The sequence below is a fragment of the Amblyomma americanum genome, chromosome 1 (genome assembly GCF_052857255.1).
Source record: "Amblyomma americanum isolate KBUSLIRL-KWMA chromosome 1, ASM5285725v1, whole genome shotgun sequence".
Lineage (NCBI taxonomy): Eukaryota > Metazoa > Arthropoda > Arachnida > Ixodida > Ixodidae > Amblyomma > Amblyomma americanum.
In genome coordinates, this window is record NC_135497.1 from 510,038,875 (window position 1) to 510,062,484 (window position 23,610).

General features: G+C 46.0%; 1 pseudogene; it reads left to right on the forward strand.

The window, feature by feature from the left end:
• Window positions 1-23,610, forward strand: part of LOC144128285 (zinc finger protein ubi-d4-like) — a 53,966-nt pseudogene that overhangs the window by 14,731 nt on the left and 15,625 nt on the right.

A 23,610-nucleotide genomic window follows, 5' to 3' on the forward strand; every position in this document is an offset into this window, starting at 1 on the left:
TGCTATGTGTGAAACTGAGTATAACGACAACGAGCAAGCGGGGAGCAATGATCCACTGGGTTGGGCGCATCGGTGGGCGTCATGCTAGAAGCATGACACCGACTAGGGTGCACTCCAGGCTTGTTTTTGCGCCGCAGGTGACGACCATCATGATAACGTTTCTTTTTTTTCCCCGTGTGGTGCACTCTGGCAATGGCCGAAAACAGCCACGGCGAGAACGACACTCCACCAGTATGTTCGTACCACGCGTCACAAAACATGGAATGTCTTTGAAGAATCGGAGCAACTGCATTTCTGGTACATCGTCTAAAGGATTAATTTTGATGTGCATGTGACAGCTACTCAACGCGCAGTGACGCGGGTGCACGCAGGCGTAGTATACGTCGAAATGCCTCCAGGCAGCATGGTCCAAGAACGGGTTCTCGCACGGCGAAAGCAAGGGCGCTTTTAAAACGCTTGCGGAAAATGTAGCGGGTGCGTTTATTACGTGATTCCGAGATTTTTCAAGGAAATCTCCACGACAGCCATTTCAAAACGACGAAAGACAAAAACTGACAATTTTTGTAAACTAAACGTTGTTCAAGAACTTTCTGGTCGAAGCTCTCAATGTTCTGCCCCAATTTCACGACAATCAAGCTTCAGCTTCAGCAACGTTTTTCGCAGGTCCCGTGAATTTCGTTGAAGCGGGATTTGACCTTATACAGTGAAAGCTCATTTATTTGACCCCCATTAATTCGGAAATCCGGATAATTCGAACTTGTAGTTCAGTACTGGCTTTCGGCCAGTGTAGGTCTGTGGTGTTGTGTGCTCGCTAATCGCTGCAGGCCCCGAACAGGTTAACTCTAACAAGCTACCAAATGAAATCCGCGTCCAGGTATATCCAGCACGGCAAGAGATCGTCAAAATAATCCTACTTAAAACCTTAGCTCCATGATGCGAAGTCGCGTGACTGCAGGCATGACGACAAACGGTTGGTCTCCAAGAACAGTCCGACCGCTTAGTTTCAGTTTCATTTTTATGAGGTCATAGCCATTTGCGCCAGCCCGCAGCAACGGTGGCTCAACCAGCTAGCATCAGCCAGCGAACCCCTAACTCAGTTGAGCACCGTTTCGAACGCTGATTGGGGCGTCGCGGTTTCCTCACCCCACCCACCCACCTTCCCCCTTTCCCCCTTTTTTTTTGCTGCTTCGGCACCATTTCCTTCACCTATGCCCGTGTGGTGCCATTGTTCCATTGCGCTGAAACAGTGTCCTGATCACATGCTGCCCGCTCTGTGTGCTGTGCACTTGTCTGCATTGTTCTTCCCGTCCTTCTTGTTCCTTTTGCACTATTTTTTCGTCATGCTGTGAAGCCTCCTCACTCACGATGGTGCCACCTATGATGGGTGTGATGCAGTAGCAGTGGAGCTCCACTGCATAGCACCGTTAAGGATGTAGGAAGCCCTTACGATTTTGGAGCAGTTTTCCTTCAGCACTCCCCACAGTACGCATACAATATAAAGCATTGATAAAAGCAAGAAAAACGATCACTGGTGCGCTGCTCTTTTTTTTTTTCAAAATCAAGAAACCATTCTCCAGTCTTTCATCATACATATTACCTTGATGCAAGCTGTTTTTGACAGTTTATTATGAGTCATTCGATAATTTGAACTTTTGGATTTTTCAAACATTTCTTCCGGCTCCTGGAAGTTCGAATTAACGAGCTTGTATTGTATATTTGCATTTCTGCGGTTTAAGGACGCCAGGTCATAGCATTTATTTCGGAGCACTCCACTGTGGTTAGCATGGTTTCACTTCTCGCATCCAGGAACCCACCTTGCAATGCGCTCTGGACACATGGTCATGCTGGAAGCCTGTTTTTGCCCATACATTAGAGCTCATAAATTCATGATGCATGCAAGTGGAGCATTACGGTCGATTTTAACGAAACACAGTTCGCTCCAATGGTGGACAATTGCTACTATAGAACTAGTATATTGTTCATTTTTGCTCGTAAGATGCCCCAGTGCAGAGGCCACACTGTACGCAATGTAGTTACGTGGGCTGACTTTGCGGCCGATGTTTTTGTTGTATGGTACACTTTTTATTTTCTCTTGTGGCCTAACATACGCAGTTTCTGTATTCTAATTGATGAAAATTGAAAATCACTGATGTGGGTGCCACGAAACAGCTGCAACTACGTACACAGGACTCAACTTCGCCAGTTCCGCTATCCTCAAGAAGCTGGCCACTCACTTCCGTGTGTGCTGTTTCTGTTATTTTGGGGATGTAAAATGAGAGGGTCACTGCAAGTCAGGTCTACTGTATCGTGGCATGGCTCAGTGACATGCTGCATGGTGCTGTACTTAATACAACCTGTTGGCTTACAGCAGCTGTGCCGTGGTTGATGGCCGTCTGCACGTTGGTTTTATGCAAGGCCTAGCATTACTACCATCAGGCTTTTTTTCGTGAGCTGGCCTCCAGTTCTATGGAGAAAGAGCACGTTAACTTATGTTACAAATGCAAGGTGCTGCCATTTGGAAATCTTGCGATGTTTCTTCCTAAGTGTGGAGGAGCTGCCATTTCATAAATTATGAATGTTTATGAGGTTCGCAAAGTGAAAGTGTGGTATGAATCGACTAGCTAATACTATTTGCAAACTGTTCGAAATTTCGAATATCGTACACATTAGTAAATATGCCGTAAGTGCAGCTTTGCTCGAATTCTTGCCTGCACGTTAATAATATATGCAGTTTAGCTGACTCTTAAGCACTGGCGTTCAGTGAAACTCGCTGCGGCAAATGTAAAATGACCCGTTTCACTTGAGAGGTCCCGTACTTGCATAGCATAATATTTTGTTGGAATCATTTGAGTAGGAAGAAATGAAAAATGAACCCATACTTTTTTGCTCTCTTTTGGGGCGAGCAAGCAATGGTGATAGCAGTGCCATGCCTCATCCCACGGAAGCAGTCACTTCAAGGCCTGTGTGTGTCAGGTGACCAGCACAGAGCGCATTCTCACATGGGGATCACATTGTCACTGGACATGGGAGTTTACAACTAAAATATTGTTGTATAAATACCATTCACCTTGTATAAATACCAATTATTGTAACACTACGCAGAGGACCTGAAGGTTTGTAGCGGTGTCATATTGCCTGGTCCTTCGTCCAGCCTGATTCATGGTGCTTGTGCTTAGGTTCCCTCTTTGGTGATAAAGTGAACTTTAGTTACTAAGAACCTCACATTCATGATTTGTCCCAGATCTACGAAATTTTCAGAAATTTTCTAAAATATTTACGAGCCCACACACAACATGGCTTTTCACACACCCGCAACACGAAAGAACGCAACTGAAGCGTCAGCGTAGCATGGGTGGCATGGGCAGCATACGCGTAGACCCGGTGACAAAGTAAGCCTAGCAAGCCGTCCCATCGTCCTTTGTAGCTTTTGCAGAATGTCTTGTGCAATTTACTGGTTCACCCATAGTAAAGGTACCTACTTGTTACAAACTTGCCCTGGACTAACTGTGCCTAAAATTCTATTGAGGTGCTCCATCACATTTTTTTTTTCATTTAGGGTGCAGTCATTTAAGTGAGGCGTCAGAGTCTCGTTCTGCTTTGTTGTGCTTTCGCCATTGTGTGTCTTCAACTGCACCGCCAAGTTTCATGTGGTGCAAAGACAAGGGGTTGACTGCGAGTTCTGTTACAGTAAAACCTCGTTAACCCTAATCTCACGGGACTGGTAAAAATGCCCGAGTTAACCGAATTTCGGATTATCGAATGTACCATGAAAACAAGAAAAAAATGTACGCAGCATGAACGTACCTTTATTGCTTGAAAAACTGCGTTATTTTTGTTTGCTTCGTCGCCGGAATCTGCGCTAGAACGAACTTTTTCAACCCCATCAGGTGATGGTGCGCACCCTCGCTGTCGTGAGATTCTAGTACACAGAATTCCTCTGGAACGGTGAGAGCCTCGATGGCCTCCTGCACAGTGCGACGTCGCGGCGGCTGATTTCGATTGTCTTCATAGGAAGACTTCATTTTCCTCCTCGTCGAGCACTTCCGATACGATATCATTGTCAGTCAGCTGGCCAGCAACAACAACACCATCTTCAATAGCAATGCAGTCGGCAAGCCGGACATCAGCAGGCAGGAGAAATTCCAAGCTCCTGTCATCCGTCTCTTTGTCACCCATCCTTTCAGCGCCCTCTGGAGGCACATCTATATCACAGTCGTCTGGGTGGACAAACCCGCTTTGCCTGGAGTTCGCAATGACCTCCGCCGACGTGTTGCTCCAGACATGTGTTGAGAAATGGGCCGTGCCGAGGAGGTTTATGTCGTATTCTTGCTCTGCCTCCTCGCAGAGCAGCATCCTTTCCATCACATGCCGTCTGTACTTGTTCTTCACGTGCTGGATAATGCACTGGTCCAGCGGCTGTAGAGCAGCCGTTGTGTTTGGCGGCAGTAATGCAAGGTCGATGCATTCTGGCCCTTTCACATTGGTGTGTGTGCACTGCAGTTATCCATGAAAAACAAAACCTTGCGGTTTTTGGCAGAGAAGCGGCGGTCTAGGTGCCGCAGCCAAGTTTGAAAAACATCCGTGGTCATCCATGCCTTTCTGTTTGCTTTGTACTCTACGGGCAGGCGGCGAACGTTGTTAAAGCACCTAGGGTGATTTGCTTTGTCTATTACAAGAAGTTGTAGGCGTTCCGTGCCCAACATATTTGTGGCGAGGAGCACACTTACCCTTTCTTTGCTCCTCTTGCCTCCAACGCACGGGTCACCCTTGAACGTGATCGTTTTGTTCAGCAAGACCTTGAAAAAAGTGCCGTTTCATCGGTGTTGAAGAAAGACGTTGGCAGGTTCGTAACGAGCCAGGTACTGGGGAAGCTCAGTCGACTTTCAATCAGTGATTCACTATTCATCTACCGCTGCCTTGTCACCACACACGTTCCTGAAGACCAATCTATGTCTTTCTTTGAAGCGTGTGAACCATCCATCAGACGCACTTAAAGAGCCAACGTTCATTTTCGCTGCGTACCTCTCAGCCTGCTTACAGATCAGCGGCCCGCTAAAAGGAAGCTGCCCACTGCGCATATCTGCAATCCATTGCAGCAACGCATTTTCTAACGCTGGGTGCACCGCCGTCCTGAGCCTTTTTCTTGTTCCAGTGAACTTGCCACTGTCAAATAGAGAATTTTTTCTTTGTTCTTTACGTAGTCACTCGATGTGCTCCTCTTGATCCCATACCTTTTCATTACCTCTTGCCGAGAAACGCCTTCACCAACCTTCTTTAATATCTTCACCTTCGTTTCTAAATTATTGGCCGGCTGCTGTCGCCACTTCGCTGGGGTGGCGGCCGCCATCACAGCAAAGCGTGACTGCAGTAACAGCATGCACCAGTCCGCACGCAATGCTGCTTGTCACACTCGCAACACAAAGAAAGCAGCTGCAGCGTCAGCTAGGACGTGGCGGCAGTAGCAGCACGCACCAGCAGTCGAACGCAGCGGGCATGAGTCCACCCACAACATGGCTTTTTACACACCCGCAACACAAAAGAACGCAGCTGCAGCGTTGGCGTAGCATGGGTGGCATGGGCAGCATGCGCGTAGACCCGGTGACAAAGTAAGCCTAGCAAGCCGTCCCGTATCCTTTGCAGTCTTTAGTGCTTACTGGATGCTTGACCAGTGCGCTAGATGGTGGCTAGTGCCACCTGGCCACTGATCGCTCTCTCACTATCATAATCGCATCTCTCGTGTCCTGCGGCCGTTTCTCGTCTTGTTCCAGTTTGCGCGGCTCTCTTCGGCTGCGCCGGCTTTGTCGTCGGTTAGGCGTGTTTGAACGTCCGGGCCGCGAGTATGGAGGTTGCGAAAGCTGTCGCCGGGGTTGTCCGGTTGTCTGATACGCGACTAAATGCTGCCGAGTTAACAAGAGTTTAACACCATTGAAATACACACATTTTTCCCGGGATCGCGGTGCGTGTCCGAGTTCATCGAATTTCCGAGTTATCGGGTAAACGAGGGTTTACTGCACTACCCGTGTTAAAAACAATGCAATGGCAGTTTTGCTAATGGAGAAGGCGGACATTCTTAAAGAACTGAACTAAAGTGAACTGACGCCCGTAACAAGCAGATTGATGGGTGCAAGGAGCGTGCCATTGCGTTGGCAGCCACAGCTGCTGCAGTCATTCACAGATTTTTCGGACTCTAAAAATTCTGACATGCTTGGTTATTCAGATTGCATTGCGGCACTCCCACTCTCCCCATAGAATGTAATGTGTAACAACTACTGAAATATCGGACACCTTACAGCCTCTTGTTTGAACCCTTTGCGCAAGCTCGATTGACACCACTTGCCGCAACGACACTGATCAAAGCATGGTTCGACCCGCTAAACGCCGTTTTGGTTTTGAACTGATCCTCCTTGCTGCCTCACGAGGTGATGCTACTGCAAATGCCTGCTCATCATCATCATTTCTGCGTGTTCCGGTTGAGTGGCTACAGCAGTTCTGGCCTCAGCTTAGTAGCCTAAGCCATGTCTAGGCAGTCCAGAAGGCGATGTTTGTTTCTGTCTTCTTGTATGATGCTGTGGATAGACAGCGTTTTTAGTTTGTGTGACTGGTGTTTGCATGACGATGCGGTGGTGTTTGTCTTGTGCGGTGTATTGAGGTTGGGGCGATTCAATGTGGCATACAGAAACATCGCATCAGGTGTCTAATGGCGCCAAGAGTGCCCCCACATTCAGTGCTGGGGAATGCTGCCAAGAGTGGTAAACACTGTATAATCTCAAGTAAGCACTGAACCTGTGTATTGGCTGAGCCCCCTGTTTTGGACTAGATAATTGAGGGGAAAAAATAGGGTCATGAATTTTTTTTTAAATTCCTGTATGAGCCACACCTTCAAAATTCACACCGGAATTTTCATGCGCAGAGCAGCCGTTCTCAGGGCACAGTTGCCAAGGAATTTAATATTTCGAGGCAAATGGTTTCTGATTATACGAAAAGCAAGACCAAGATTCTTGGCGAAGCAACCGAGTCTTCCCCCATTTTAGAAAGACAAAATTTTATAGACAGCAGCCACCCGAAGCCATGACGAGATCATTCGTCAGATTTCTGCCGCCGCATTGAACGAAGACTCAAAGTCTGGACATGACGCACCATATGAACTTCTTCCATTGCACGTAAACCTTGTACAAGCAGTGACTGCCCTTTGAGCGGCCTGTAATGACTACATGACCCTCTCAGAGATCCAGGCTGATCTGGTTGCATGTAAACAGAGCTGCATGCAACAGCACATCCACCATTTCTTTTAGCAGATTGCTGTGCCCAGGTAAGTACGCAAAAATGAGGGATTTTTTTTAATCTGTTTTTTTCAACGCTTGTTTACTTATTTATTTATTCATTTGCAATACCCTCAGGGCCTTTTAGAAAAGGCATTGAAGAGGAGAGTAGGTTAAACAAACAGATCCAAAATGCATATCTGAACTATTTACAGGGGTATGAATAACAAAAGTAACACGATGACAAATACAAAAATAAATACAATGAGCAACAACACAATAATTCTGTCAATATACAATATTAGCTAAAGCGGTATGAAAGTTTGAGTTATCGTTGATAGAAACAGTGTATCTGGGAAGATGGTTCCATTCCGTTGATGTTAGAGGCAGAAACGACTGTAGGAAAGCCTGCATGTTAGATCTGCAATACCCTCAGGGCCTTATAGAAAAGGCATTGAAGAGGGGAATGGGTTAAACAAACAAAACAAAAATACATACCTGAGCTGTTTACAGTGGTATTAATAACAACACTAACACGATGACATATACAAAAATAAATACAATGAGCAACAACACAATAATCCTGTCAGTATACAATATTAGCTAAAGCGGTACGAAAGTGAGTTATCCAATGTTTCTGGGAAGGTGGTTCCTTCCGTTCATGTTTGAGGAACGAATGACTGCAGGAAAGCCTGTGTGTTAGATCTATCGAGGCAGACTTTATGATGATGATCTAAGCGACGTGATGTGTAATGAGGTTGAAGAAAGAATTCGTTACTCAGGATGATGATACAGCTTATGAAACGGGACTAGCTTATCACAGTTGATAAGAGTTTCACGAAGATGCAAATTTGTAAAATTTTCCGGTCAGACTGCATTGTGTACGCATTTATTACTGTCGATCTCTGTATCTTTATTACTGTAGATTCTCGATGATACGATCACTGTTGATAAGTTTCGCGAAGATGCAAATCTAAAATTTTTCGGTCAGACTGCATTGTGTACAATGTGCACAATTTTTTATGTTCCCAACGACCGCCCCCCCCCCCCCTCCCCGCGTCACTGCAGATGATACAGACATGCGAGCCACCACCTCACCCTTGCACTGCTCGCAGTGCCAATGCCACAATTGCCAGTTGTAAGGTATGCAGTGCGAGCAGTGAGAGGCAGTATGTGGCCCACACGTGGCCGACGCCACGATTGCCAGTCACGCAGTACACACCCTAAGTTATCAATCACTGACAATGCAAGTGGAGTGCGGCCCGTACATAGCTAACGTAGCGACCGCCAGCCGCGCTGTACTCACCGTCAGCAGTGAGTGATGGCGCGGCTGTAAATAAAACCCGTCATTCATAAACAAATCTGCATGACTGCATTTGCTGTGGTTCTGCATACGGATTGCTGGTTCTGAATGATGCAAATTTTGGATTATGCAAATATTTTTTGTGATTCTAGAAATTCTTATCAAGATCCTACTGTACTTTATTTCAGTATAATGAACAAGTTTAATGAACAAGTCTTGGTGGCCCCGCGAAGTTTGTTGCAATGTGATGTTATCCATGAGCAGCCTTCTTCAGTGTTTGTCATGGTGAGGTAAGAACGTCCCTTTTTGGCAATTGCAGCATGACATGCTGAGTGGAAACATACACAGGGAAACTGGGAAGTTTCGAGGAATTCGGTTAATCTGGAATAGCCGGGCAATGCCATTCTCAGTCACTATCAGTCAGAGTAATTGACGATATGTTGTCCCAGCTTGCCTCTCACGGTTCCAAGCTGGGGCCATTCTGAATGCATTGTCACATAAGCTAGTTCAGGAGGAAAGTCTCACACTTAAAAAAGGTGGTTGCGAAAGTGGTGCCTTTTGAAGTGAAGCTGTTTGACACTGCTCCGTCTGAGTAGACTTGTATATAACCCGTTACAAGTAATTGATCGCAGTTAAACCTGGATATAACAAAATCGAGAGAAGTCTGCAATTTTTTTATTACATATAGGCTTTCATTACACCGAGTTCTGGTGAAAGCTTTGAAGGACTGCGTAGAATGGAAAACTAAATGAAAATTAAATGTAGATGAAGTTGCCTAGCACGCATTCACAGTAATACTCCGTTACACGAAGTCATTACCAGAGATAGACATTTGATGATCTTATTGACAACGTGAGTGGTGCAGCAACTGCCACAGTCTTAGCAGCGGGCCACACGACGCATTTCCATGATGTCGATGAGAGATTAGGAAGCACCGACCTCATTCCTAGTTCTCATCTTTCTTAAAGAAGAAAATTTGAGGAGGCGCTTAAGACAGCTTAAGTGCGCTAATGCAGAAGCCTTAGTGCTTGCATTATGGCTCTATCTACTGGCCCAGTGTCATTCATTGCGTGGGTGTTTTCAGTGGGGTCCGCATGATGGTGCTGCGACACGCCAAGCAAGAAGTATATTTACCGGAAAAGTACTTTAACGACGTGTAATTTATATGCTCATAATTACTCACATACGCTTCTAAGACAACTGCCTTTATTTACTGCAGATGTCTAACCGTTGTGGCATAGAGGAATTGTCCCCGTTTCGCACGCCACAGGCACGGGTTTGATTTCTGGCTAGACCCAAATTTTCTTGATATTTTTCTTCATTGACAGTTCATGACCTTGTTGGATTATGGATTGGATTGTGGATTATGGTTTGGCTTGTTGACTTATCAATTGGATTATGGGTTGGCTTGTTAGATGGCTATGGATTGGATTGGCTAGTGATTGGTGAAAGCGTGACACATGCTGTCCGCGCCACTCATGAGGCAAGAGCCGCCACAGGTTATGGTGCTCAGCTGCTGGCCCGAAAAACGCGGGTTCGGCCTCAGCCGCAACGGTTGAATTTCTATGGAGACAAAATCCTAGGGGCCCTGTGTACTCTGTGATGTCAGAGCATGTTAAAGAACCCCGTGTGGTCTAAATTTTCAGAACGCTTCACTACGGCGTCCCTCATAGCCTGAGTCAATTTGTGACATTAATCCCCAATAAAACCATGAACCCTCACAAGGCAAGAATTGCTTTCGCATTGAAAGTCTCGGTCTGCCCGCCTACTGTGCTTTTAGAAATTGACCCTTTACCTTGCGTTTTCAGTACTCTCCGCTTTCCCTGCTCCCGCCACACGTCTGCTGTTGGCGTTTGAACCATGCGAGCAGCTGAGCAGCAGCGGTGGACAAGCACACTTCTCGTCCTGTGCCTTTTTTGCTACGTCGTGTTGCTTTATGCGCTGCTTTTGGGCGTGAATTGTTGTAGTGTCATTTGGTGTGATGTCACAAAAACGAAATCTGCGGACACTGCTGTGTTTCCCACGGACAGGCACTGCTTGCACAGGAACATGGCCCGTTATATCAACTGTGTTTGCTCGTTGTGATTGTAGACGTTACTTTCATGGTGGTTCCTATTTTATCCTCATGAAGCTTTCGCATGGTTCTGCCAAGTAACCTAGTACTAGTTACCTCTTTCGCTACCGCGGAAATATGAACGATTTGGAGTGTACTGAAAAATATTTTTTTCACTGGAAGTAACAAACCCAGCGCATATTGCAACACATGAAATAGTAGCTTATTAGTTATACTTTGAAACAAATCGCACAGTCATGTGTGCAAAAGTACTTGAATATTTATGGGTCAAATGTGGCAAAAACATGAAAAAGTTACGAAAAAACAAAAATTACCGGCCGCACTAGGCGTGAACTTGATTAGACGAAAACTGGAATATGCAAACTGTTTCTCATCTTTACAGCTGTCATTCCTCCAAGTTTCAGCTCTGAGGAAAAATTATTGCACTTTCCATGGCCGGTCAAGTCAATGGTCACGACTGTGGTGCCACTGTTAAAAGCCATCACGTGACGATGTGAATCAGAGGTAGACTTGACAGGTGCTGCCCCTAACGTTTGATCTTTGTTCATGTTTTATTCTCTAATAGCAGAGCTTGCAGTTCCGGATGATTTGGGGCGTGGACTTCTACCTCATCCATACTCTAAGATTTGTTGATTTGGCTGCTTCCTGAAAGCTAGCTTATCAAATGGGGCATTTTGGGCAAGCTCTGGAACATCAGGATCGATGAACTTTCCTTGATGTGGTTCAAAAGCCAGGACACTTTCCAAGTCATGCTATTATATGCAGCCGCCTCTGAGTCCTCTGGGTCCGTTACGTGCAGACAAACAAGCAAACAAAAAACCAATTTTGGCAAATGCTATTTGATGGCTGTAGGCCAGAACAGATGATTCCTGTATTTCAATAGATATGTAGTCGCGGCAGGTCAACAATTCGCATGTGCATGATGATTCATTCCAATGAACTTCAGCATCTCTAACGGATTCACCTCTTCCCATGAGCCGTCACGTCAAGCATATGTTTACCTGTCCAAAATCTTCATTCTAGTATACTTATTAGTGTTTTTGTACAAAGTCTTCATCACCTCCGTTGTGAAGAAAATCAAGAAGTCGAAAAAATCTCCAAACCCCACTCCGCAGCGATGCACTGACATGGGCACCTGGCTGTCGTCCCGGTTGAGAAACGTGACGCAACCTTAAGCATTTCGCAAACTGTCTTGGCCATATGTTGTGAAGGCTTGGAAGCACAAAAACCACTCTCCTCATTTACAAACCGCATGCATCACAGAAAAACACAGAGCGAACGAAAACAAAACGTATGTGCGAATACACGCTGACGTTCCAGGCCCCTGAGACGAAGTCTCGCCGTTGGAACCGAAATCCTATGTTTTTACATTGTTGGCTGACTAATCACCGCTGCTTTCGTCGCAAAAACCAGAACCGAAACCGGCCGAAGCGCTCGGTGTAATAATAATAATAATTGGTTTTTGGTGGAAAGGAAATGGCGCAGTATCTGTCTCATATATCGTTGGACACCTGAACCGCGCCGTAAGGGAAGGGATAAAGGAGGGAGTGAAAGAAGAGAGGAACAAATAGGTCCGTAGTGGAGGGCTCCGGAATAATTTCGACCACCTGGGGATCTTTAACGTGCACTGACATCGCACAGCACACGGGCGCCTTAGCGTTTTTCCTCCATAAAAACGCAGCCGCCGCGGTCGGGTTCGAACCCGGGAACTCCGGATCAGTAGTCGAGCGCCCTAACCACTGAGCCACCGCGGCGGGGCAGCGCTCGGTGTCAAATTTCGATTTCGAGGCGCACGCGGCAAAGCGGACGCCATGTTTGCTGGCTGACACTGCTGCGGCCGTTCAAAGTGTCATTTTTCACGGCGCCCCCTCACGTTCCACACTGAAAACAAAAGCTGAGATTATGAACTTAGTTCCATAGAAACAACCTGGATGACGCAGCGTGTCCACAAGCGTCGAAATGAAATTTCGGCGGCTTTTTGAAAACGTTGGTCATGTGCGCCCGGTCGCCTATGGCGCGTAGCGAAAGATTTAATGGGTAGCAGATGTGACGAGTTCGTTATGTCAAGCTCAACCGCTGCAATACCTTTGTTGCAGAGAGTCTACTAATATAACACTTCAGTGGGGGCGGCGTTAAAGAAATATAGAAACTCTAATGTCCAGGAATTCGTTATGTCAAGGTTTGTGATTGATCACATTTTGTTTGATTTTTGTTATTGGTTGATCACTTTTCTGCCGCCGCGGTGGCTGAGCGGTTATGGCGCTCGGCTGCTGGCCCGAAAGACGCGGGTTCGATCCCGGCCGCGGCGGTCGAATTTCGATGGAAGCGAAGTTCTAGAGGCCCGTGTGATGTGCGATGTCAGCGCACGTTAAAGAACCCCAGGTGGCCGAAATTTCCGGAGCCCTTCACTACGGCGTCTCTTATAGCCTGAGTCGCTTTGGGACGTTAAACACCCATAAACCATAAACCATGGTCACTTTTCTAAGGTGTAACGTTCATGGTAATCCAGTTACTTTTTCAGCATTCGGTTACTAGTAATCTGTAACATTTTTGTTTCTTTCAAAGACAAGTTGTAGCCACTGATATAATTTCGAGAACCTGAACTTAGTGGCTAACACTGGTGTAGCATCTAATTCCCTCACAGTAAAATGACAACGGTCAATGTGCAGAGAAGCTGTGCACGTGGGGATGTCTGCACATGCAAGCCCGAGTGGCCTGCTCTTGACTAGTTCTGTGTTCTGCGCTTTACAGTTCAGCACTGTGACAAAGCGGCATGACATGTATTGCGAGGTTGTGAATCGTTCCCCCAGAGCATGAACAGCAGCAAAACGTGGCTCTTTCTGGTGGTGCACAATGTCAGCTCATGTTGAAGCAACGTGCTTCCTTCTGGCACATAAATCAAGATGTTCTTCAATGTCGCGACTGATGTGTTCACACGGAAGCATAGAAGAAATGCCAAAGAAAACATTGAAAAGCAACTGCAGGGGAAATTATCAATGCATGTACTGCAACAGACTAGACAAAGCAAGCCGCAGCAGCTCATTGTCATCCGTGTGTATTTGCGCAATGCTAATAAAAGACTTTTCATGGGCTGTAATTGACCACTGAAATCAGTTACATTTGAGATGAAGTAGTTGTAATTGGCTGCTTGTTTTCTGAGACTGGATTGTAAGAGAAGGGAAGTCTAGTAGGGGTGGCAGAAAGTTAGGTGGGCACAGATGAGATTGAGAAGTTCGCAGGGATAGGGTGGCCATACTTTACACAGGACAGGGTTAATTGGAGAGACATAGCCGAGGCTTTTTTCCTTCATTTTTTTTCCTTACAAATCCATTTGTATTCACAGCAAAGACAAACTTCGCGGAAGTGGTTTGTAAGGGCAGAGCACCACACCCGGCTCTGGCCACTGCCCAGGCAAAGCCTCTGGTAGGGCCATCCCCACCCCCGGCAGACGCAGTGAAGGCTGCCCTGCCACCCGTGAAAAAGGGCCTGCCGGCATTTCAGCCGGCCACCCGCAAGGCTTCCCCCAGCTGGGAGAGGCTTCTAAACCACACACCCGCGGGTTCTCCGCGGCCGTCCAGGACCTCTAGTGAGGCAATGGACACAACTCAGAATTCCCCCCCCCGCTATAGCGGCAGCACAGCTCACTCGAGCGAAAAAGACAAGGCCCCCATTACAGCACCCTTAAAACCTTGAACAAGTTTGTAACTCCCTCCTTAAAACTTAACCAACATGACATTCCTAATTAGTTGGAGCTGCCGAGGACTTTTAAAAAGCTACAGTGATGTGACAGATCATTTAAACTGTCTTTCCTCTGTGGCTTTATGCCTACAGGAAACTAACTTATGTTCTAAGCATACAGACATTTTAAAAGAGTATAAAATCTTTAGGTGCGACCGAGAGCAAGTGAGTAGGCTCTCAGGAGGTGTTACGATTATTATCCAGTCTGGCTGAAAACCAAATTTGAAGCTCTTGCAGTCACTGTTGTCCACTTTAAAACTATCACAGTATGTTCCATATATCTCGAGCCACACCAAACAGTTACGCCTAAGGACATGGAAACACTTATAGAACAGCTACCAGAGCCATATCTCTTAGTCGGGGATTTTAATTCACACTCTTCTTTCTGGGGAAGTGAAAAAACTAACACTACAAGCTGCGTTTTAGATTTTATTTTATGCAATAATATCTGTCTACTAAATTCAGGAAAGCATACATATTGCTCCCTGGGCACTGGAAAAATGAGCTGTTTAAGATTTATCGTTTCGTTCACCATCTGTGTTTACTGATTTTAAATGAGATGTTCTTGATAACCCACGGGGTAGTGATCATTTGCCAATAATTATTAGCCTGTCATCCTCTCTGTCAATCATCCCGAGCAAATCTCGATTTGGCTGACTGGGCACTGTCGTGAAAATGCTAATTTGGAGAAACTGTTTTCGGATGATATAAGTGTTGACGAACTAAAGATTTTCACTACCTCTATAATTACTGCTGCACGCATATCTATTCCTCAGTCATCGGGTGTAGTGAGACAAAGTCGGAAGACGTACTCACAAGAATGTAAATAAGCAAAATGGAAACAAAATAAAGCATAGGGAATTTTTCATAGGTACCCTACTCATCAAAACCTTCGAAATTTCAAGAAGGCAAGAGCCAATGCGAAGTATATCCATAAAAGCGCTGAAAAAACATCATGGCAGGACTTTATAACATCTATAAACAGTTTTATAACATCGGAGAAAATGTAGGAGCAAGTTCATAAAATAAATGGCAGCCGCTCCCTCTTCACAATCCCTTTTGTCAGGCCCAGGCAGACATTAAAGAACAGGCTGATGTTCTAGCTGAACATTTTTCTACAATTTATAGTTCCGCACATTACATACAGTCATTTTTAAAGCACAAAACAGATGAAAAAAGACTCCAACAAGTGGCGATTTGAACAAGTCATAAAATAACCTAATTACACTCGAGAAAATCCATAAAGTACTGTCGGCTGGTAAACAGACAGCTCCCGGCCCTGATGAAATACATTATGAGATGCTGGCACACCTTTCCGAAGCCTGAGTAGAAGCACTACTAAAATTCTTTTACAAAATATGGAAACTGGGAAAAATGCCACAGGTTTGAAAAAAAAAACAGTTATTGTGCCTTTACTGCAGCCTGGAAAGCCACCCACCTCCGCTGCTAGCTACAGACCCACAGAACTCACAAGTTTCCTCGCCACATCTTTCGAAAGTATATGTTGAATATCAGGTTAATGTCTACCCTTGAAAGCCGTGAACTTCTTGACATCCATCAATTCGGGTTTAAAAAAAAGATGCTCGAAAACTGACCATCTCGTGCACCTCGAAAACACTGTACGAGAAATCTTCATGCAGAGGCAGCACTTGTCTAGCAGTATTTTTTGGCATGGAGAAGGCTTACGACACTACCTGGAGGGTTGGCATTCTCCGCGACCTATCAGACCTAGGTATCCGCGGAAGGATGCTGAACTGCCTGAAAGATTTCCTGTCGGAACGTACATTTCATGTACGCCTGGGTTCAACTCTTCCCGAAAATCGCTCAGAAAACGGGATACTTTAGGGGTGCATTCTTAGTGCCACACTCTTTGTTGTAAAAATGAATTCAATATCGAAAATAAATCCAAAGTCCATCATGTAGTCTGCATGTGTCGAGGACCTTCAGATTGCATGCACATCATCCAGATTGCCAACCTGTGAGAGACATATAACTCACACTAAACAGATTAGTGGTTTGGGCAGACAAAACGGGTTTAAGTTCTCCCCACAAAAAAACTGGCTGTGGTTTAGCTATGGTTAAGCCCGGTTGAATTGCGAAAGCTCGCTTAGCTGCTTCGGCTTCTCGTCGTTTTCGCAATCGTTTTTCTCGTTGTTCCTCTGTTTCCTGGGCACGTTGCAACCTTTTTCTCTCATTCTTCCTAGCTTGCTTAGCTTTCGCCTTAGAATTTAACTATTCCGAAGCAGTAGAGCAACTAGATTCAGATATCGACTCTTCGTCGGTAACTTCTATGGCGAGATTGATCAATCAACCAGTGCGTAGCGCAGCGTAATTATCCACGTGAAGCCGCCATGGAGCGAGCGCAAGGCGAGGGGGTCGTCATATCAACGGAGAGACCACCTGCTAGGCGCGGCGACGGCTCGGGGGCACGACACACGCGACGTGCGGCTCCCTTCTAGCTGCGGCAGGGAACCAGCTGACGTCACGCGTTGTCGTAGCAACAGAGAGATCTGACGTCACACCACCTGCTAAGCGTAGCGCTGGCTCTGGGGGGGGGGGGGGGCACGGCATATGCGACGAGCGGTCAGACCTGGCGCAGTACTGCTTTCGCAATAAAACAGTCGCAGTTCTTTTGTCACTCAAAAGAGGCTTGCATAATGACCCAACCCAACACCAAAATGAAACCGTGCTACCAATAAAACAAGAACATACATTCTAAGGCATACCATTCGATATAAAACTAACATTTCTGCCCCACATGAACACACTGAAAAAGAAAGGAAGCATTGAGGATCCGATAGAACATCTCTTCTGCACATATACCGCTTTTTGGTACGTTCCTCCCTAGATTATGGATGAATTGTGTATGGTTCAGCAAGACCGTCATACCTAAAAATTTGGATCTAGTGCACAACACAGGCCTACGCCTCTCGTGTGGTGCATGCAGAACATCTCCCATATTTAGCCTGTGTGTAGAGACAAATGAACGTCCTCCTGAAGTTAGAAGAACCACTCTGACTTGTCCATATATCCCTAATATAAGGTCTCTACCAACACACATCTGCTATCCCCTTGTAACGAGCTGCTCTTCCAGAATAATATTCAACAACAAACCGCAAGCCACTAGGCCTCTACTCTTGCGATTTGAAGATATGGGCCACGATGCCGACGTACCTGATGTTGCACAAAGGCGAGATCCGCTACCTTCGTGGTACAATTTTCCTGGAATCTGCAATTTTACACTTGCACAGTTCCATAAAAAACAGACTCCACAACAACATATACAAGAATTTCTTGCACTTGATGAAAAATACAGTGATTTCACGGATTTTTATACTGAAAATGGATGTTCACGTAGGAAGTGCAGTGGTGCGAGGGAATTCAGAGGACACAGTATGACTTCCACACTGCGCATCCATCTCCTCTGGAGAATGTTACGCAGTCTGTGTAGCCATAGAAAAAATAGCAGACGAAAACCTCACAAACTGCATTATTTACACGCTCCTTAAGGCGGACACTGGTCTTAGACCTATTTTCCTTATTTTTAGTCCAATCCTAATAAAACTGTATCAACTTGCTCGGGTTTTTATACTGATTTCAAATATAAAATTGCTTTTTAAATTTATTTGTTAGTTCCTAAGATAATTTTAATTAGTCATTTATTAATACCTCGGTAAAAAAATGGCTCAATAAAAATAATTTTTAACCCATAGCTACATAGTATGGTGAGTGGAGAGTGCAATAATCAAAGCAGTTTTTTCATTTTACCCTCATTAGTAATTTTACAGCACTTAGAATAGCAGCATTGAAAGTGTGAATATCATGCAAAAATAAACTTTGCAAAATTATGAATTCTTGAAGCGTGATTGAACAATTATGCTTCGATCATACATTGTGCCTTCAGCTTCCCTTAGTAAACAATATGACATCTCTATCTGTCCTAGACGTTTAGATATTGATGTACTAAGACAGCCAGGTGTCCAAAATTTTTATGATGTTTAATCGCTTGCTCCTGCACAAATTGAGCCCACACTGTGATCTAAATTTAAAATTATGGTCAAAATACAAATTTCCTGGAGGAGAAAACTGGTAGAGTTGGAGAATAATAGCTATAGGCTCCAAAAATGTTTTTTTTTAATTGATTTTTGGATAATTTTTTGGTCCCAAAGACCGGTGTCCCTCCTTAAGTGTACTTACAGCTCTTCACCATAAAAATGCAATCACTCCAGTACTTGATGAAATCATACATAACAGCCACAGCTCAAGGACAAAACATATAACTGTGCTGGGTCCAGAGTCATGTCGGAATACAAGGCAACAAGAGAGCAGATTTGCACAAGCTCGTGGCAAGAAAATAAAAAAAAAATTAATATACCTTTTAGAGATTGCATGAACTTAGTACAGTGTAAATTAAGAAAAAAAGGCATTTGTCTTGGAACAACGAAGTCAATAACACATTACGCTTGATTAAGCTGGTTTTAGGCAAATTGAAGTCATGTGTGCACCAAAAACATTTGAGGGTAGTGATTCTTTGCCGTCTCCGAATAGGACACACACACCTTACTCACAACTTCCAGCTAACAAAACAAGACAAACCTCTTTGCGAAAAATGCGGAGATGAACTTACAGTGAACTATATCTTATTCTCTTGGGTGAAACTCGAAAAATAAGGAATTACTTTATTAAATTTTATAACGAACACATTCCTCCCCATCCTACACTGCTTTTAGGAGATAATGGAATCGTAGACACGCCTTGCGTTTTAGCTTTTTAAGACAAACAAGATTTCTCAGAAATCTCACTACCCACTGGTCTGTTCGAATTTTAATACACCTCAGCCACTTACTCAACCCTGAGAAGGCTGAGGCCTTTATTTGTTTAGTTGGAAGCCTTGAGATCCTTGCTGAGCCAAGGATAGCTGCTGAGGTTACCAACCCTCTTGAAAGCTTTTAGTAGTAGCCATTTCTAAAACTTACCTATCTGCTCACTAGATAGCACAAATGTTTGAGGCCCTCTACACCACGGATGATTTTCATATTTCTATGAAAATCAGCAAAAAAACTTTTCCGATGCCTTGCGCTTGGCGCATGATGGCCTTAGTTGCCTATCTGCCATAAAACACAACACACTATGGCTATGTGTGACCATATTCTTCTTTCATCCTTCCTTATGCGCTTGTGGCGCCTACATCTTCCACAACAAAGTCCCATGTCTGTGGAAGTTCGATTTATTGGACACTTGATGCCATAGTCTTAATGCGCAGTGACAGTTGTTTTGCCTTCGTTCATACCAAGTGAATGTTTGAGGGGGCTTGAAGTTCTGAAGGGTTCAGGAGGCTGGATGCAGGCATGCAGAGGTGGGAAGTAGAAGGAGCCTTACAACTGGCTTTCGTGAGGATCAGTTTGAACGTATTCTGTGCATAGCCCATATAAACAGTGTTGCACTCGGCAGTGAAAGAAAAATTTAATTTTTTGTCTGGCATTTTTCTCAGCGTTCGTAAGTGTTTGGCGAAATGTTTCCTAGGCTGGCGCACTGGCTAGTATCACTCCTGTGGCATGAATACCATGTATTAGTGCAGTGGCACTGAGCTGCCCAGAGACTGGCGCAGTTGGGGCTGGTGAACTGAATATGAAATGCATGTGAGGCGTGGATTCCTCATGTCTGGTGTTTTGTGTTCTTGGAGCTCATCCTTCCTGCTTGCAGTTCACTCCGAACATGACAGTGTCTGTAAAGAAGTACCGCTGGCAATACATTGAATGCAAGTCATGCGGGCTCTGCGGAACTTCAGACAATGATGTGAGTGTGCCTGAAGGTGTATTGCGAATTCTGTTGTCTTAGTGTTCATGACAAATTTTGACTTAATTGAGGAACATAATAATAATAATTGGTTCTTGGAGAAAGGAAATGGAGCAGTATCTGTCTCATATATCCTTGAGCACCTGAGCCGCGCCGTAAGGAAAGGGATAAACGAGGGAGTGAAAGAAGAAAGGAATAAAGAGGTGCCGTAGTGGAGGGCTCTGGAATGATTTCGACCACCTGGGGATCAGTCACGAATTTTTCCCTCACTCTCTTCTTGTGGTGGACGATGTTGTTGTTGCATCCAGATGTTGACGTGGAGTGGTAGAGGGCGGGTCTCGAGAGTGACCCGGGGACGTACTTCGCGACTGGTGAGTTTGAGACAGGCGTGCAGGTCTTCTGACGTTGGCACTTGGAAATGCTTTCCTCAAAAAATTATTTATTACAATATCTAACAAAACTTATTTACATATGCCGACAGATTTCGGCCTCTCCGCTTTAACTAAAAAAAGACAAAACTCCAACACTCTCGCGACTCCGGACCACCGTCGGCCACAACACGGCCAACCCGCCCGGCCGCCGCTCAAGGAACTCGCTTCTCCAAATCCGCGACCCCGGGACCACCACCGGCCGCGTACGACCGATCTGTCCGGCTGCTACCAACCAACCTCCCGCGCTCTCCTTAGCGCGCACCCATCTCCTTGTCCTCCCGCCAAAACTACACCCTCAGCCAATAGGTGACTTTCCCGCCACATTTCGGACGCAACATTTCGCCACACAAAAGAAAAGCACACAATATAAAACACACGCCTTGCAACACAAAAGAAAAGCACAAAATATCGAACACACGGCTCGCTGCAAGCTGCCGTGGCTAACTAGAAACATGCCACAACGAGGGGGGAGAAACCATTTACGACACATGCGTCCTGTTAGCCGCTCTGGCCTAGGGTGCCCGGATGCCCGCTCGCCTCCGGCGCTGGCCCATCGAGCAAGCTGCCGTGGCTAACTAGAAACATGCCACAACGAGCGGAGAGAAAACCTTTACGACACATGCGTCTGATCGCACCATTCCCACTCGCTTAGGCCGAGGCTCCCGACACTCGCGCGCGACGCCGCCCTGAGAGCCTCTCCCTTTTGTCGGTGCGTTCCCCTGCTCCCCTTCAGCGGCCCTCCTCAAGCCTTACCACGACGTACGCCAGCTGCGTCCGTGGCACCTCCCCTCTTCTTCTCCATTCTTTTCCCCCTATTTTTTTTGCCAGTTCGAAAAAAACAAGCTTTCCCCCTAGGCTGGCTCAGGACGTCACACTTCTCTCCAGTGCGAGAAAGCACTAAATCTTCCCCTCGAGATTCACTCCGAAAAAGAATACAGGCATGCAAGTACATGAAAGCAAGATACACTGCTACACACCACACTGTACGCCACAGGATCGCATATTTAAAGTGAAGGCAGAGTATATATACAAAAAGCATGCATGAAAATAAACAGAAAATCAACAACAGTCCACCGAGGCGAGCCTCGAACATCGCTGCTCTCATGCTCCAAGCTCAGGGGTTTCCCCCCCCCCCCCTTTTTTTTTCTCATGTTAGGTTTGAATGCGAGAGAGCGCGTCCGCAAGCACGTTGTGGCCCCCTTTTATATGCTGAACCGTGATGTACTTTTGCAACGACAACGCCCACCTCGTAAGCCGTGCACTGCTCGATGCGGCCGTGGCCACATACTGCAGAGGGTTATGATCCGTCCTGACATGCACCTCCGCTCCAAGTACCCATGTGCTCACCTGATCCAATGCCCATACCACAGCGAACGCTTCTTTTTCAATCGTCGACCACTTCACTTGAGATTCGCTCAACTTTTTGCTCAAGAAGGCAATTGGGTATTCTCTTCCGTCTTCATTCTGCGCTAGGCATGCTCCGATTGCCTCCTGGGACGCGTCGGTTGATATAATGAAAGGCTTGGACAGATCTGGCGGGCATAAATACCTCTTGTACGCTTCTGAGTTCCGCCTTTGTTCGTGGTGGTTGCATTGCCTCTATTGCCCAGACCCTCTCAGGATCGGGACAGTGCATTCCGGCGCCGACTATGTGCCCCAGATATTTTACGCTTCCCTGCGCAAATTTACATTTTTCAGCATTTACCTTGAGCCCCACAGACTTGAGTGTCTACAACACCGCATCGAGGTGTTGGACATGTTCGCTTATGTTCTCAGAGAAAACTGCGATGTCGTCTATGTAGGCGCACGCATACGCTCTGTGCTCAAAAAGGATTTCATTCATGATTCTCTGGAATGTGGCTGCGGAATTTCTTAGTCCATACGGCATCACCGTCCAGGCATACTGTGCACTGTCGGTCGCGAATGCGGTCAGTCTTTGGCTCTGCTCCTCTAGAGGAATCAGCCAATACCCGCGTGTCAAATCCAGAATTGTAATGCAGCATGATTTTGCCACAGTCGACAGGAGGTCGTCTACCTTTTTCATCGGGAAGGCATCTACCTCCGTTATGGAGTTGAGGAATCTGTAATCAACGCAGAGCCTCACACTCCCCTCGCTTTTCGCCACACACACCACAGGGTGGGCAAACGGGGATTCGGTGGGATAGATCATTCCGTCAGCCGCTAGCTCCTGTACTTGTCTCTCAACCTCGACTCTCATCTTTAGCGGGACCCTGTACTGGTGACGAGGAGCAGGGCGTGCGTTGGGCATTATGCGGATCGTGTGCTTACCTGCCCTACTTTTCCCCAGCTTTCCCGAAAAGACCTCATTGTGCCGACGGACAACTTCCTGGATACGAGGGTCTTTTACCTCTGCTTCGCTCATGCGAATTGATACTACCGGTACTTCTACCTTTCCAAACTCTTCGTCCTCAAATACAACTCCGACAGTCCTTACTCCCAACGTAAACGTTTTCAAATTATTTGCGTGTATCTACTTTCGGGACCCATCCTCCATCTGCACAACGTAGCTATCCTTTCGCTTCCTCTCCACTACTTTTACCGGCCCCCTCCAGGTGTATTGCCCTTTAGACATGTCCTCATTTCTGACTAGGACGAGATGGTCACAATTAAAACTCTTCGGCTTTGCTCTCGGATTGTACCGTGTCGCGTACGCTCTTTGGTTATCGGCAGCATTTTGCCCCACCATATCTGACATGGCAGCCAGCCGCTGACGTAGCTCCAGTAGATATTTTTCTGCCGACTCATTAAGCGTGATCGGAAGGGTCCAGTTTCCAGTCCAAGATTTCTCCAATATTGCTAATGGCCCTGCAGGAGTGCGCCCATAAAGGAGTTCAAATGGTGACACTCCGGTTGTTTCATTAGGCACTTCGCGATATGCCCACAAATGGCACGGAACTAATCGGTCCCAGCCCCGCCCGTGTTCTCCAATCACATGCCGCAGCATTCTTTTGAATGTCCCATTCCATCTTTCAACTAGGCCGTTGCTCT